At 47.9% G+C, this 17,399-nt stretch overlaps 1 protein-coding gene across 27 annotated transcripts in view; it reads right to left on the minus strand.

Moving 5' to 3' along the window:
- NFASC (neurofascin) overlaps positions 1-17,399 on the minus strand; it is a 177,347-nt gene that overhangs the window by 74,959 nt on the left and 84,989 nt on the right. The window lies entirely within an intron of this gene.

Genomic DNA, 17,399 nt, shown 5'->3' on the forward strand with positions numbered 1-17,399 from the left:
CTGGGTATTTTAGGATTCGAAGCCGCATCCCTGGCCTCTACCCACTAGATGCCAGCAGAGTCCACTTCTGTCCCCAGTCGAAAATGTCTCAAGATATTGCCAGCTGTTCCCTGGCGGACAAAGTCACCCGCAGTTAAGAACCAGTGTTCTAGAAGGAAGGGCAACTCTGCACAGAACAGTCATGAAAACAAACACTGGTCCACAGGCCCAGCACTTAGAAGAGGCCACACACTGGGCCAGTAATAAACACATGGATCTCACAGCTTCTCTGAACCATATGTGCTGAGTGGATCTGGGTTTGAGTGTGTTTGGGATAGGAGCATCGCGACAAGATCACACTGATGTCCTCTGATCCAGGGAGCGGGGCCAGGGTGAAGGCGGCAGCACTGGGGACCAGGAGTTAGACAGGTGAAACTTCGCTGCCCAAAGGACTTGTTTTTTTTAAAACGAATGATTCCTGCAGATACTTTGTGCAGTCCCTGATGCTGTCCCTTTAGAGATGATGGCAGGGCTGAGACGATGGCTCAGGAGGGGATTCTAAGGGGTTGGTAGAATGAGCGACATTATGACAGCCCAGTGTTTACATCCTCAAACACAAGAAATCATTCCAGGGCCTACAGGAGGAAGGATTAAAAATGGTGGTCCAAGGAGCCTGGAATGGATCCTTAAGAGACAAGCCCTTTTCCCCTCCTCCTGAGACAGAAGAACAAAATGGCCTACAGCTGACGCTCAAAGAGCTTTAAGAAACATGGAGTCTAAAAAATTGTTCCAGTTTGCTGTTCCACCATGGGGCCAAGTCCAGAGGATGGCAGGAGGAGGTTTCCCCAGAATTCTTCCAGCTTTCTGGGACTAACAGCCACCTATTAAAATGGACACAATGTTCTGTTCCTGTTTCGTCAGCATCTTGAAGCCTGTTCTCACCTGTATACCCGCCATCTCCCACCTACCCTGACTGAGGGTGTTGAGAGAGGAGCAGGGCTCCAGGGCTTCTGGGAGACAAGGTCATGCTTCTGAAGACCTGGAGGAAGAGGTACCTCCCCAGTGCCGGGATGCAGGCCAAACTAAGGATTCGGACTCAGACTGCAGCAGTTTCTTTCCTGGAAGCTGGGCTCAACACCAGTCCCCAACCTCAGGTATATTTGTGGACTCCATCCACTTGTCTCTCTTCCCATTGCTTCCACCTTGATTTTGGTCATTATCGTTTCATGCCAGTTACTGCAGCAGCTTCCTAAGTGATCTCCCCACTTCTACTCTTGCCCCTCTGACTTATTCTCCACCCATAACCATAGTGGTTATTTCTAAAGTGCAAATATAAATACTACGCCATTCCCCTGGTCAAACTCATGGCTCATTACTGCCTGAAAGTGAAAGCCACAGTCCTTGACACGGCTCAGAGGCCCTGCAAGACGCAGCCCCCTCCGCAATCTCATCTCTCATCCCCCTCCCGTGTGTTGTGTGTTCAGCCCATTTGGAGCTTCTACCGGGTCTCTCTGTGCATCAACGCTCTGTCCTGCTGACTTCTGCACAGATTAGCATCGGTCTAGAATACTCTTTGAATCTGCCCTCATTAGGATTTTCCAAGTATGACTTACGTGTCTGTGTTCCTGAACATAATTTATGCCTCCCTATTATAATAGCACTTGTCACTTTGTATTCATTCCAAAAGCCACTCTACATCCCCTGTAAAAAGGAAGGCTCTGTAAAGGGAGGTGCCTTGTCTTGGATATTCCTAGACTCTAACATAGTGCCTAAAACATAGCAGGCACTCAAAAATACGTGATGGGTGGATGAAAAATGAACAAGTGAATGACTGACGTATGAAATACACCAGCTGGATCACATGTTATTTTTAAACCTCATGTTTCCCCCAGAAAACCACCAGGTGGTACAGAACAGCACATGGTTTGGACCTGGGCAGCACACTGTGTGTGATGGCTACCAACTGGTGGAGGAAACACCTCCCTTCCTACACAGGTACTGCACTCCGGCCAGGGTTAAGAAAGTAGAAAATCTCCCGAGGAGGGACCATCTGGCTAGAAGGTACCACAGGAGGTCTTTGGTTTTCCCTCCTAACTCTCTAAGATGGTCCTTACACTGTCTCAGAAAGTCTGCTGCCTCCTACATCACCAAAGACCAGACTCAGGTTACCTAGCTGAAACCTTAGCGCTGAGAACCAGCTCACTGGGAAGGCTCAGCATTCCTTCAGAAAAGACAGTGGGCATGCCTCCAACATTGGCGCCATGACTGCCATGTTTTGCTAAGGAGCTGCCCAGCAGTTGGACTGATGGGAAAGAGAAGAATACCTTATTCTGGGAATCTTGATGGAAAAAGGAAGCCAGAAGCTAATCATTAACTAGAAGCACATTGGCAGAAAAATAGCCCAATTATTTGGAGTGTTTTTAACTCACAATTTAAAAACAAAGTAGAAAAAGAACTAGAGATAATTACATTTAGCTGTTTGACAACTCTCTCTGGAACCCATTTTTCCTCCCAATAAAATCTTAAAAGAGGAAGAGAATTTAAGGATTATTTAGCTTTCTGCAATCCCCTTACTTTCCAGATGAGGAAACAGGAGCCCAGGAAAGGGAAGTGATTTGCTCAAGGTCACAAGGCTGATTATTGGGAAAGCTGGGAAAAGAACCCACGTCTCCTGACATCTAGCCCAGGGTTTTTCCACCCAATTTCCCTGCCTCTCAATATGCAGGAAAGTTTCAGAATAAAGCTGCTATTTCAGGAAATGTATATTTTGGCAGTTCCCCCCCCCAAAAAAAAACCAAAAAACATTAAACATAGGAATTACCATATGACCCTCTGTATTTCTACGCTTAGCTATATGCCCCAAAGAGTTAAAAACAGGTTCTCAAATAAGTACATGTACACACATGTTCATAGCAGCATCATTCACACCTGCCAAAAGGTGGAAACAGCACAAATATGCATCAATGGAAGAATGAGTGAACAAATTGCAGTGCATATGTACCATGAAATATCAGCCACCAAAAAGAATGAAATGCTGATGGATACATGCTACAATACAGACGAAACCTGAGAACACTATGCTCATGAGAGAAGTCAGACACAAAATGGAATGAATGATCCCATTTATATGAAATATCCAAAATAGGTAAATCCATAGAGACAGAACACAGACTGGTGGTTACCAGAGGCAGAGAGGAGCGGGGAGTAGCTGCTTTCCAGTACAAGGTTTCCTTTTGGGGTGATGATAACGTTTGGGGCTGGAGAGAGGTGATGGCTGCACACACTGTGAGCACACTAAATGCTCCTGAATCGGTCACTTTTAAAATGGTTAATTTTATGATATGTGAATTTTACCTCAATAACAGAAATATATAACATTGGTCTCTAAAATGTGCTCATAAAGATAAAAGAGCAGAGGACGAGGAGGGTGGGTTATTCCACAGGAGGGAAGCTGGGCACCCTCAACTTCCCAAGGCAGGTCCACTCCACCTGCCCTGCACATGGCTCCCAATCCTTCCTGTACAGTTTGAGGAAATTTCCATTCAAGTCAAAGGAAGGGGAGCTGTCTGGACATGGGGGGTTCTAGGGCTGTGCACAAAGAACCCAACGCAGAGTGAGGGCCGTGGTGCCCTGCCTGAAGGTACCCCACATCACCAAGGCGTACAGGTCCTCTGTCCTGATAACTAGGGAGAAAGGGGTACGGGGAGGGGCTTCTAACCCAGAGCAATTAAATTCACGCTTCCAATCAAATCTCAGTTCTTGCACTAGTATGCTGTATGGCCAGGCCACATAAGAAACACTAGGTTTCTCTTCTGGTCCTTCCAGCAACAAGAGATTGTCACTAGGGATAGACAAGTACACCATCCAGTGTGTGTGGGGGTGGACAAAGCCCTTCAAGGGGAAGGCCATCTGACTAGGGAGCATCCTGGGAAGAATAAGGAAAATCCCATCTCCCGTGAGAGGGCGGGTCAAGGCTGCAGAAGAGCGGGGCCATGATGACTGTCTTGGATGCGGGACGAGGGTGGGGAAGTTTTCTGTTTAGCTCAACGAGCGCAACGAGGGCAAAACTAGGACCCAATAGGTTGAAGTTCCAGAGAGGCAGGAGCTCCCCTGAGATTTAGGGAAGAATCATCTAATCAAAGCAGCCACCCTACAATGCCATTCATAACAATGAAACACTACCCACACACGCCAGCAATACACTGCGTTTGAAGGATCCTTTTATATCGAACCAAATAGGTAAGAGGTGGACTGTAAGAATATAAAATACATCAGAGGGGGCCTATTGCTGTGGGAAGAGAGTGAGGAAAAAACAAAAATACATAAAACCAAGAGAAGTCTTGTGTGGACTGATGGTGTACTATGAACTGGGGAATATGATTAATTCACTTCTTATATATCTCAGGTCCCCTCCCCAACCTCTTGTGTGAAAAGAAGAGAGAGAGAGAGAAAGAGAGAGAGAAAGAGAGAGAGAGAGAGAGAGAGAGAGAGAGAGAGAGAATGGAGTCATGAATGAAATGTTCTGCCATGTGAAGTAGTGAGCTTACTGTTTCATAATGAATCCAAGTGACATTTGGCCCGGGGTGTTGCTGTCAATGTGCCCACACAGGAAGGAAACTGGATGCTTATCAGAATCACCTGGGCAGGATTTTAATACACAGATCCCTGGACCCTCAAACTTCTAGGCAGGGACCAAATCAGGCCTGCAGATTAAAAAGGGATTTTTTTCATTTGAATGCCACTGAGCCTCTGTTGTCCTACATGGGGATGCTGCTCACACTTAGACAACCTCCCTGAACGCAAGGCCTTGAAGTCTGCAAGCCTGTGGGAGAGCTGAACGCAGTGTCCGCGAGGGGCCCAGAGAAGCACATGTGAGTTGGGTGATGATCAACCGCTGGGGGGACGGCCGTTCAGTTGAGCCTGAGAGCTGGGCTGAGCCGCAGGGTTTGCGTCTGCTCCCTGCTTACAAGGTGGGGACCACGCGCAAGCACTGAAGCCTTGGAGCTCTGCCTTTCTCACCTGAGCACCACGGATGACACAGCAGCTCCTGCAGAGGACGGCTGTGACGACTTAGTTCACGGGTCCGACAGCAAGCACGTAGGAAAGCGTGGGCGCAGAGTAAAGGGCTTACTAGGTGCCAGCTGCTGCCACTGAGTGGATCTGCCCACTCAGTGAGCGTTCTGGCTACCTCCGTGACATTACCAGTAACAGCAGCAAGTCGTAACAATAATGAGCCATCCACAATCACAGTCTGTTTTTCCTTTTTTCTGGGCCCTGGTTTGCTTTCTTTCCCCAGATTGGGGGGCCTCTGGTGTTGATTCTACAAGCTTTCCTGGCAGATGGACGAGAGGCACACAGCTCCCGCAAGCTGTTGCCGTCGGGAGCTCCCCACATTCCCACAGCCCCATTTTGGGCAGGCGGTTCTGGTGGTCACAACACATCGGAAGTGACAGGGAGAAAAGACTGGTGGTGCTGAGAGGGCTCATCTGGCAGCTCTACGTCCCCTGGTGCAGAACCCGCTTTGGACTTTGGGGTGGCAGTCAGCATATCAGTCACTGACTAAACAGACCTGGCAGCAGGCACTGGTCTAGAGAACACACACAGGGACAAGTGAGGTTTCTCTGCTGTCATGGAGCTCACGTGCTAGCGGGGAAGACAGGAAATAAATGTTGAACAAAAAAACCCAGGCAGCAACAGGTGCAAAGAACACACAATCCACCCACACATGGGTGTTTACAACAGCCTTATTCATAATTACTGAAATCTGGAAGCAACCAGAATGTCCTTTAGTAGGTGAATAGATAAACAAACTGTAGTACATCCAGACAGTGAAATATTATTCAGCACTAAAAAGAGTTATCAAGCCATGAAAAGACACGGAGGAACCTTAAATGCATATTACTAAGTGAAAGAAGTGATCTAAAAAGGCTACATTCTGTATGATTCTAACTGTATGACATTCTGGAAAAGGCAAAACTATGGAGACAATAAAAAATGCAGTGGTTGCCAGGGGCGGGGGAGGGAGGAATAGGCAGAGCATGGAAATGTTTAGGGCAGTGAAACTTCTATATGATTCTATGATGGATACATGTCCTTGTATATTTGTCCAAACCTATGGCGTGTACAGCACCAAGGGCAAGCCCTAATGTAAACGATGCCTCTGGCTGATAAGGACGTGTGAAGGCAGGTCCGTCAGCGTCACAAGGACACCCCTCGGGTGGGGATGTTGATCATGGCTGTGCATGTGTGGGTGCAGGAGGACACGGGAAATCTCCGTATCTTCCTTCCCTTCAGTTTTGCTGTGAGTCTAAGAGTGCTCTAAAAAATGAAATCTAGTTTTTAAAAACCACAGTAGGGTGATGTGATACAGGGAAGTGAGTGGTCAAGGAAGGCCTTTGAGAAGGTGATACTTGACCAAGACCTAAATGGCAGGAGGGAGCTAACCTTGTAAAGAGGGTCAGAAAAACGGCCGGCGGAGAAATCCCTGTGCAGAGGCGGTGTGGCAGAAAGCAGAGCGGAACAAGTGAAGGACTGAAAGAAGCCAGAGTGGCTGGAGCTTTGAGGGCTCGCAGTGAAGAAGGGAATGAGTCACGATCAGAGGGCGGCAAGGGAGGATTCATGCAGGGCTTTGAGGACAAAGTGAGGAGTTTAAATTATATGCCAAGTTGACTTGTGAGTGGTGGAGTGAGCTGATGAGGTGGGTTTATAAAGGACACTGACTGATCTGTGGAGGGGGGGATGGAGATGGGCAACAGTGGAAGCAGGGAGACACTTTAGGAGGCTCCACAGCCTCCTCAGCTACGCAAGGCCAGCCCCTCAGCTTCCAAACCCAGAAACATCACCAGTGTCAGTGAAGTCACTCAGTGCAGCAGCCTCAGGGCCACCCTGGAGTTCCACACAGTGCTCAGGGTGACAAGGACGGAGCTGGCAGACTTCTAAAGAAGTGTTTTAGTGCTGCGTTTTCACACTGGGTCCACAGGAGCCCGATGGCTTCTAGGAAGTACCTCAGGAGCCTTCTCCAAGAGGGTGGGTTTGGGGAAGGAGAGGGTGGGACTCAGGCCCCTCTACCCCAGTCTCACCAGAGCTGCTTCACAGTCACTGGTTTTACACTGAGGTTTTGCATAAGGTTTTAGGTTTTATTTTGAAGAAAGGATTCTATTAGTAAAACAAGGAACTGAAAATCCTTGAGCAACAGTCTAACTGTACCCCATGGCAATCATGCACGGGTGCAACAGCAAGGCAGGGTATGAGGAAGTGCACACCGGGCTGAGGCTACAGGTGCGGACTGGGAGAACCGTCCGGCTTCCCCAGGAGGGTGTTTGCATTGAGCTCTCCAGGTTCAGGTGGCTCCTTGGGATTCTTCACAACCCTCCCTGGCTCTGGCTCGACACCCCCTCCCATCCCCCACCACAGCGGTTTTTCTCCTTTAAGTGTCTCCTAAAACACACTCGGAAAGACCTCCCTGATCAGGGCCTACCCGCCCGGTCTCATCTTTCCCCAACCCTGTTCTCTCACTCTCAGTTATACGGAATTTTTAGTTTCATGAATAGTCCTGGCTTTTCACCCACCCCACTGAGAGATGACTATACAGACGACGGCCATACCGTATATGACAATAAAAGCCTGACTCACAACCGCTATAGCAACCAGCCCAGAATGGTCAGGCTTGGTCAGTGCCTACAAGCTGCCCTATGTTTTATACCAGCACTCCCAACTCAAGACCAATCAGGGAAAGACAAATCTGCTCCCCAAAGCAATCACATAGGATGCCTCCAACTGCTACGTCAGTCTGAGCATACCTGATATTTTTCCTTTTTTCACTATAGAGCTTGTCACCGCCCCTCTCTGCCTTTGAGACTCTGCCAAATGTAAGTTTAGTAGTGGTGGCTGACCCCCTTGCTGTAGCAAGCTCTAAGTAAATGGCTTTTGTGTTTGCTCTCATTTGGGTGGTCTTTATTTCCACACTAACTTTACATAAATCACTCTCTTTTCCTACTCTGCCTTTTCTGTTCTTTCACCCAACTCTTTTTTTTTTTTTTAATTTTATTGGGGAACAGAGTGTTTCTCCAGGGCCCATCAGCTCCAAGTCGTTGTCCTTCAATCTAGCTGTGGAGGGCGCAGCTCAGCTCCAAGTCCAGTCGCCGTTTTCAATCTTAGTTGCAGGGGCACAGCCCACCATCCCATGCAGGAATTGAACCAGCAACCTTGTTGAGAGCTCGCTCTCTAACCAACTGAGCCATCCAGCAGCCCCTCTGGAAGCTCAGTGGCAGCTCATTGTTTTCAATCTAGTTGTGGAGGGCACAGCTCACTGGCCCATATGGGAATCAAACCAGCAACCCTGTTGTTCAGAGCTCACGCTCTAACCAACTGAGTCATCTGGCTGCCCTCACACAACTCTTTGTTATCTTCTAGGCTCAGGGCAGGTGACACCTCCTCTAGGAAGCCTTCCTTGGTTTCCCTGCACCACCCCTCACCACCAAGGCTGAATTAGGTCCTCATTCTTTGTGCTCTCAGAGAATTCTGGGAAATACTCATTGTAATGAGTGCTAGGTCTTAGTGTAGACTGTCATCTCCCCAACTACATGACGCATTCCTTGAGGTTAACAACAGTGTCTTATTCAACCTGCAGAAGGTCAAGCACGCAGAAAACCTAATGTCACTTACTGGATGTTCATACAACCTCCTTGCTATCCTCTTCCCACCCACTGTATTAGTCTCCTAGTGCTGCCATTACAAAAATACCACAGGCTGGACATTTATTTGCTCACAGTTCTGGAGTTGGCAGTACAAGATCAAAGTGCCACCTGGGTTGGTTCCTTCCGAGGCTCCATCTCCTTGGCTTACAGATGGTTGCCTTCTTGCTGTTCTCACATGGCCCTTCCTTTGTGCTTATGCACGTCCTGGTGACGCTCCCTCTTATAAGGATCCCAGTCATATTAGATTAGGGTTCACCCTTATGACATTCAACCTTAATCACCTCTTTAAAGACTGTTTCCAAATACAGTCTCATTGCAGCTTAGGGCTTCAATACAGGAATTTTGAGGGCTACAATTCAACCCACAACTGTATCCGTATTTTTCTTCGGAGGATTCATCTCTACCCCTGTTCCTACCCCTGTTTCAGGGATAAGCTCTCATGAGTGTAAGCCAATTCGTATAGTATCCCTGACCCTCTTACCTCTATGATTGATCTGGGAATGGACGTCTAATCCAGCAAGAGGCAAAGTGCTTCATGGAGACTTTGCTGACACCTCCAGGAAAGATATGTTTTCCCTCTCTTCTGAAAAAGACCCAGTGAGGAACTCCCATAAGGGGAGAGGATTGTGGGAATATGGGGTCTCCACGTGCAATGTGAGGATGCCCCAACACTGCCGAAGGCACAGAGAAGACGTGGAAAGATCTGATCCTGTGTGTCACTATTTGTGTTACTGATTGAGCCATTTCCCAAACCCAGCCCTACTTGTGGACTTTCAAATTACACATACGTTTACATTAAAAATTCCCTTTGTTTTTTAAGCCAGGTGAAGTTGAGTTTTTATAACTTGCGACTGACAGTGGTATCAAAATCAGAAATGCCCCTAGAATGTTGGTTGAACACATAAGCTTCCCACCGCCTCCATTTTCTGTATAAAAAAGTGTCCCTTCCTCCTGCCTCTCTGCCTGGACCCAGTCCTACCCTTGCACAGAAACCTGCCCTTCACCACCAACAATCCGCTGTCTCCTGAATTTCCAAACTCTTCTCAACTGGCTCCTGCCTCAGCAGAGAAACACCATCAACTTTCTCTCATAACAAAACAAAAAGATTGTTCTCTGTATCCCACAGCCTCCCTATCTATAGCTGAAATATTTTTGTTCCACCTCTTCTCATGAAAGTTTGTTTTTTAAAGAGTGGTCTATGGATTCTGACTACGTATTTAGTTCCCATTCACACCTCATCCAACCACACTCCAGACTTCCCACTGGCCAACCACAGTGTCCTCAGTCTTCATCTTGCCAGGCCTCTTGGAGGCATTAGCAACTGCTAACCACTCTATGCATCCCTCCTAACCTTCTTTCCTCCTTGACCTCTTAAACACCACTCTGGGGCCTCCTCTTTTCTCTGGCCCTTCCAACCTCCATGGCAACACTACTCACACTGCCCGATCCTCTTCTGCCTTGATGTTCTCAGTGTCTCTGCAGGGGTCCTGTCCCTCCAGCTCTATTCCCCATCTCTGCTGGTGGTACCTAAGTAACTTAAGCCAGACATCAGGAATCTCCCTTAAATCCACCTCACATCCAGGCACCAAGACCCTTGGACTGTCTCCTTCCCAGTGTCTCTCATTCCCCCTCCCTCTCCATGCGCCCACCCATCTTACCTTTGATATACATCACGTCTTCTGGTCTATTGCAATAACCTCCCAACTGGTCTCCTTCCAATCCATTCTCCACGTTGCTATTCCAGTGATTTTTCTAAACCCCCATCTGATCATGTCGGCGCTCTGCTGAAAACTCTTCCATCATCACCCCATCAATCTGTTAAGATCAAATTCAAGCTCCCAAGCGTAGCACACAAGGCTCTCGGAGATCAGGCTCCTGCAGGCCTCTCCAACTCCACCCAAACCTCAATGCTTCCTAACTGAATGACATGTCATTTTCTAAGCACACCACACCATTTACTGCCGCCACACTTTACACGTGCCATCCTGTGTGTCTGAACAGGCCTTCCCTCCTTGTCATGTGATTAATTCCTACCCAATCTTCCAGACACTATGCAATGCTCAGACATCTTCTGCTCAGTGAAGAATTCCCTGTGCTCCCCCTGTGCCCCCTGTCCCCGCTCCCAGAACAGCTGAGAGTCCATCTCCCCTAAACCTGGGGCACACAGCACACTGTGGTAAAACCGTATGTTTAAACTAAAGGTTGGAGACCTTTTCTGTAAACATCTAGATAGTAAATAACTTGTGAAGCATATAGTCTTTGTCACAGCTACTGAACTTTACCATTTTAGGGTGAGAGCAGCCATGGAGAGTGAGTAAATGGGCCTGACTACGTTCCAATAAAACTTTATTCACACAGCAGGCAGTGAGCTGGAAGTGGCTTAGTTTGCTTACTACTGGCTTAGCCTTCTCCTCTGTGGAAGCCTTAGGGCTCAGGCCGGGTCCCGATCATTCTTCTGTCCCCAGTGCAGGGCATGGTCCCTGGTGGGGAATATCTATGGAGTGGAAGATTCAAGTAAAGGTCTCAGTCCTGCCACTTAATTTTTGTCAATTACTTGTTTTCCAAACCTTTTTTAAAATCTCAAAAATGGAATATCACTGCTTTGCTTGCTTCAGATGGTCGTTGTGAGATCACATGGATAATGCACAGGAACACGAAGCATGACACAGACATAAACGTTTTCTCTGTTCTTTTGCATTCCTTCCTGATGAGCCCAAGTGACGCCACTACATGCAAGACCTTTATGTTTTCTCTGAATTGCGGGTAAACCTAAGTCCAGGAGGGGGCCTGTGGCCTGTTCAGCCGACCAGGCCCATTGGGTGGCGGGTCGGGGCTTGGCCACAGGCCACTCTCTGCCCTATAGCATCCTCCTGCTCTGGGTGCCAAGCGCAGGCCTGACCATGTTTCCTCTCCCTGTCACTATACTCGCCTTCTCCCAGATTCCACAGGTGCCCCTGCACAGGGTGTGAGAGAGCGTGTGTGCGGCAGACAGATGGCTTGATGGTCTCCAAGGCCACCTTGGGATTCAAGGATAGTTTCTGGGTTGGAATTAACGGGATCTGATGACTGACTGGTAGTGGATGATGATAAGAAGGACGGCACCAAGGCTTCTAGGCTGAAAAAGTGAATTAGGATGACGCTAATAATTAGCACCAAAAACACAGAAAGGGGACTAAATCCGACAGCGGCTGGGGCGCGGGTAGATTATGAACTTGGAACTGAACATGTTCAGTGTGAAATGCTCAGAGCCATGAACAAAACAGCTCTGCAGATCCTGAGGCCGCGCTCCTGAATTAATGCCTAAGGACACACCAACACATTAATGCTACAGGGCCACATGCCAGCAATTAGTTCCTAGAATAAACTGTCAAACGACTGAAGAGTACTACAAGAACCTACTGAGGAATACATTCACACATCACTGTCACAGGATATTGTGGGGGACAGAGAGAAAATAAAAGCCCAACAGAGCCAATGCCAAACAGCCTTTCTGTATTAGATTAGAAGATAAAAACAAAACACAAAAAACACAGCAGGGCTTATTATCATTGCTGCCCGGAAGCAACCTGTTTAGAAATCAGAGCGAGGAGCTGAAACAAAAGAGGAAATAGAGGCACATCAAAACCAGGAGTGGGGAAGGGCCAGGCATTATAAGAGCTGACAGGGCAGCTGTATCCCACAATGGCTGGAGGGCTCCACACAGGCAGGACGGCTCTCTTAGCAGGAACCCAGGACTGAGATGTAAGGTATTTCTCAAGTAATTTGTTCCTAATACAAACCAAATAACAGTTTGAAATGATTTATACATAAACATAAATCGGAGTGGCTCAGATTACCACCATAACAATCACACACACACCCCCCATTTCCTTTCTTGAATAATAAAGAGCAGTGTGTGTCTTGCCTGGGGCCATCCTTTACGTATTTGTCTTGACAGAAAAAGTAGCTGAGGAGCTGGCCTGAGAGGCACAGCTGACAGTCCCTGCTTTGCACGCTGTGACCTGGTAACCGGGATCCCATCCCCTACAGCCCCTTCTCCTGCTGCACCTGCTTGCCTCAGCCACTCCCCAGACAGGCCAGGTGCTCTCTGCCCTTTTGCCCATCTTTTCTCCTGCTTTGCCTCGGCTGGAAACACTATGCCCTTCCTTCTCTATAGTGCAGATTCCCTTCTTTGTCAAGACCCTAAGTGGTGACCTACCCGTCACTGACCCTGCTTTCCCACTGAAAGGGGGCTGCAATTTTCCTGTGGCCCCAGTAAGCCAGCACGCTCTGTTCCAGCAGTCATTTCCTCCTCCTGTGGGATCAGTTGTTCCCACATCCATCGCCTACCTCAGACTCTGAATTTCGTGAGCTCAGAGTGCATGTCTTCTCCCTCTGTAGTGAGACAGTGCAATAAATATTCATGGGATGAGTGAACAGCCATCTTATCAGACACTTCCCATTATTGGGAGATACTTATCCCATCAACGAATCAGTATATTATAAATCCTCGGTTAATATCACATAGAACTGTTGTTACAGTGTAAGTCTGAGTAATAAAAATACAGCAGTAATCTAATCTAATATCTATTCAGCATCCTCTGAAGTAGACCCTGTCCCTGTTCAGCAGACACACTCACCTCCTTTTTTTCTGAAATCCTTCCCCCTCTCCCTCAAAGCTTCCTGTCTGATCTCAGTCAGGACCATCCAGTTTTCTCCATCCCGCAGGCAGAATCCAGGGATTCAGCTGCTCCAGGTGCTAGCCCCAGAACGGCCGTTCACCTCCGTTTCCAGCCTCCCCACCCCTCATCCTGAGGGCCTCAGCTTAGCTGCCCTGGGTTCTGAACTCCACCTTCAGCACAGGGACAGTGCGGGCACTGCAGGGGGCTCTCCTGCCTCTTCCTCTCCTGCCCTCTGACACCCCAGCTACCTCCCTGCTGTCTCTCTCATGCCAAGGAAGGAGCCATGCAACAGATGCTGACCCAAGCCTGCTCCACTCCCTCCATTCACAGGCAGCTGAAGGCCAGGCAGGTAGGTTTCCTAGGAAACTCAAAATGCCCTCTATGGATAATCATTAGCCTGTCCCAAATAGACAGTGCCAAGCAGGGAGAAGAAAGAGGGCTCTCTGAAAGACAGACTGAAAGGGGAAGCAGCACGGAGCTCCCTGGCTTCCTCAGAGAGCGCCTGCCTCCCATCTCCCCTGCACCCCTACGAAATGACCGAATGTCTCAGCATCTTTAAGAAAGTCTGCCTGCCCGCACAATCCTCTCCCGTCGCCTTTGAAAGAGCTGTAACTGGACCACACTCTCTGTGCACGAGGACTTGACAGTCTAGGAACGCACTCACCAGCCTGCGTCCAGATCTCTGCCTCTCCCTATGCCCAGGAGAGAGACCCAGCTTCCTCACCAGTATAGGGCGGAACCAGTTGTCTTAGGATTTTCCAATAGCCACAGAAACCTCATGTATGGGATTCAGCTCCCCTTCCCCCCTCCTCCCTTCTCAGGGTTGGAAGAGGGTGGTCTCCATCTGCTCCCCGGCTGTGTTTCATGCTTGGCTCCTTCTCGTTGTCAGGGGGAGAGATCTGGGAGGAGTGAGGGGCTGTGTGTTTAACCACCGATAGAGATCTGCTTCAGATCTGCTTCGTGGCAGTGGCAGGGGCACCTGGCAGGCCCAGCCCCACCTTGCCCTGCCTCAGCTAAGTTCACAGAGGCCACAGGGTCTCAGTGTGAGCGGGGGAATCAACAGGGTCAGGTGGCCCTGATTCCCACCTGGGGAGGGGGACACCTGGGGTTAGGATTAGGGATTTGGCTGAAAACAGCTGTTTCCTGCTCAACACCCAGAACTAATCTATAGGCTGAAACCTGAACCACTTGGCTATTTATTAAGTTGGGGCGAGGGAGGGAGAGGGTGACAAAGAAGAAAGGGGAAGAGACCTTTCTGTCAAGGTGACCACCTTGAATAATGTAGTGTTTACACCAGGGTCTCTAGGTGCACAAAGCACTGACAGGGCGCCCTAGTATTCGAGCCACCAGGCAGGCTGGGGCCCCACGAGAAGGCTGCACCCACTGAGAAAGTGCAGCCACTTCGAGGGTGGGAGGTGCACTGCATAACTAACTGATAGAGTCCTTAAGCCAAACAGCTTGGACATAACTGCATTGCGGGTCTACCACACAGCTTTTAACTGTCTATTTGTACTGGACCTTTAGGTTGTTTTCCTTATTTTTTCCCCATTACAATAATGCTGCAATGTGCATCCTTATACATATACACTGATATATGGTGGAAGTGGGGTTGTTGGATCACCCCATATCTGACTCCAGGCCAGATGGAGCCAGGCACATCTTATTCTGGCACAGCAAGGAAGCTTAAATATACAGGCGGCCTGCTGACAGCCCACCATGGAGGCCAGTGGCACCCTGAAGGACGTTGTTGGTGCTATAACCCAGCTAGCTTTCTAAGTTCTACAGGCGGTGCATTTCCTCCTTATTACCATCATTTATTTGTTAATCCTCCAAGGGGCAGGACTAGGAAACATACCCGGAGTGGGAAGACTCTCACACATAGTCAGTGTAGCTGCTGACAGGGACTGGTTTACATAAAGCCTGTGCATATCTGTTAATTTCCATTATTCAGGTGCACCCACTGGCCCTGCTCAGGGTTAAATGAGCTGTCATCAGTTTCCTCCCTTATAAAGTTAGCAGGTCGAGAAGACTGGGAAGGAAACAAGCTCGCAGGCAGCATTTGCAGACAGCTTCTGCTTGGAAGTCATCAGCGAAAACCAAAGCCTCAGAGGAAGAGCAGGGAACCACCTCCACTTGGGAAGGAATTCTGCCACCTCTGGGAAGGAGAGAAGCCCTCACCTCACTGGAAGAACCGAACTCCTCACTGTCTGGCTCCTCATCTGCTCCCCTCAGGGAGAAAGCTTCACAGCAATTAGACACATCTTTCTTCACAGCTGGAGAGAGAGGGTTGTGAAACGCCCCACCTCCTCTCCAAGTGAGTGAAGACACCTAGGGTAGCCGAGCTGTCTCCCAGGGCCTGTCGTGAAAGGGAAATGGCTCAGAGGAGGGGAGGGGGGAATGATCAGAATCCTACTTGCAAGGTCTCCAAGGGTGGTCCCAAGACTTGAGTAGGATAAGGAGGGACCTGGGTGAGAGAGAAAGTGGGGACTGAAAATACAAGACCAGAAAGGGAGGCTTGGATTTAGTATAAAAAGACCAAGGATTCCTCAGAAGGTGAAACAGTGTTACCATATGGCCCACAATTCCACATGAAAACTTGTACAGGAATGTTCACAGCATAATTGATAATAGCCAAAAAGTGGAAATAACTCAAAGATCCATCAACTGATGAATGGATAAATAAAGTGTGATAGATCTAGATAATGGAATAGTCATCTATAAAAAGAATGAAGTCCTGATACATGCATGAACCTTGAAAACATCATGCTACGTAAAAGAAGCCAGACACGAAAGACGACATATTGTATGATTTCATTAATATAAAATGTGGGGAATAGGCAAATCTATAGAGGTAGAAAGTAGATTAGTAATTGCCTGGGGCTGGGGAAGACCAGTGTTGGGAGGAGGGGAGTGTCTGCTAATGGGTATGGGTTTTTTTTTGGGGGGTGATTGAAAATATTCTAAAATTAATTGTAGTGATGGGTGCCCAACTCTGAATATACTAAAAATCATTGAGTTGTATACTTTGAATAGTTGAGTTGCATGGTATGTAAATTTAACTCAATAAAGCTGTTATTTAAAATATTAATGAGAAAAAAATTACATTAGGACTTGGAAAACTTTGTTACAAAATTGAGACTCTTCAAAAAGGAAAGTGAATGATTAAATTTATAAAATACAGTTTCAAATGTTCAAAGGAATTTAATTAACTAAGTTTATTGATAGGATCAAATAAATGATTGTTGAAATTTATGAGATTTATGAAGAGAATTGAAAATCTGTCAGTTGAAATGAAAAGTTAAAGCAAAAATTAGGTTTCTTGGTTTCTTACTTTAATATATTGAATACTGATTAAAAAATAAATAAAGACCGTGGGCTAAGTTCTTGTATCCCACCTTGAGTAAGTCACAAACTGTCTAGTCTGTGTCTCCATAGTAAATTTCAGAACGCTATAGAAAGAACAGCCTGAAACCACAATCTCTGTCCCTCCGTAGTTTTCCTAAAGAAAGACAGTTGTGCAACCCCCCAGCCATCTTTGTCACAAACGCAGCTTCCTCACCCCAGGCACTGACCAATGGATTCCCGGGCTCCCTGAGTGGGGTGTCCATTTGGAGTCCAGGCCACTGTCCATCTGCTCACGATGTCATTCATGTGAAGCTGCTTATTCTGACCTCTATTTGTGGGATTTTAAGCCTGGTTTCAACAGACCAAGGTTCTAAAGCCATTTGAAAACCATAGGCTGAGCGCAAGCAGGGAAAAAAAAAAAAAGAGGGCAAGACTACAGGAGAAGATTGGGGTGAGGGAAAGAGATGTCCTTCCCCCTTACCAGACTACGAGCTTCTTGAGGGTGAGGGCAGTGTCTTCTGCCCTTTTTCTGTGTCCTTCACAGGAACAAGCACCAACTCAAAGCAGAACAGGGCTGGGCTTAATCTAGAGAGCTGAGCAGTGAACTAGCGAGGAAACCACAAGACCAGAGGGGCACACAAGACAGAGATTCAGAGATGCAGCTTCAAGAGGAAGTGACATATCATCCGTCTGGCACATGGAAAGGGCACAGACTTGA

This window comes from Rhinolophus sinicus, linkage group LG17 (genome assembly GCF_036562045.2).
Source record: "Rhinolophus sinicus isolate RSC01 linkage group LG17, ASM3656204v1, whole genome shotgun sequence".
NCBI classification, from domain to species: domain Eukaryota; kingdom Metazoa; phylum Chordata; class Mammalia; order Chiroptera; family Rhinolophidae; genus Rhinolophus; species Rhinolophus sinicus.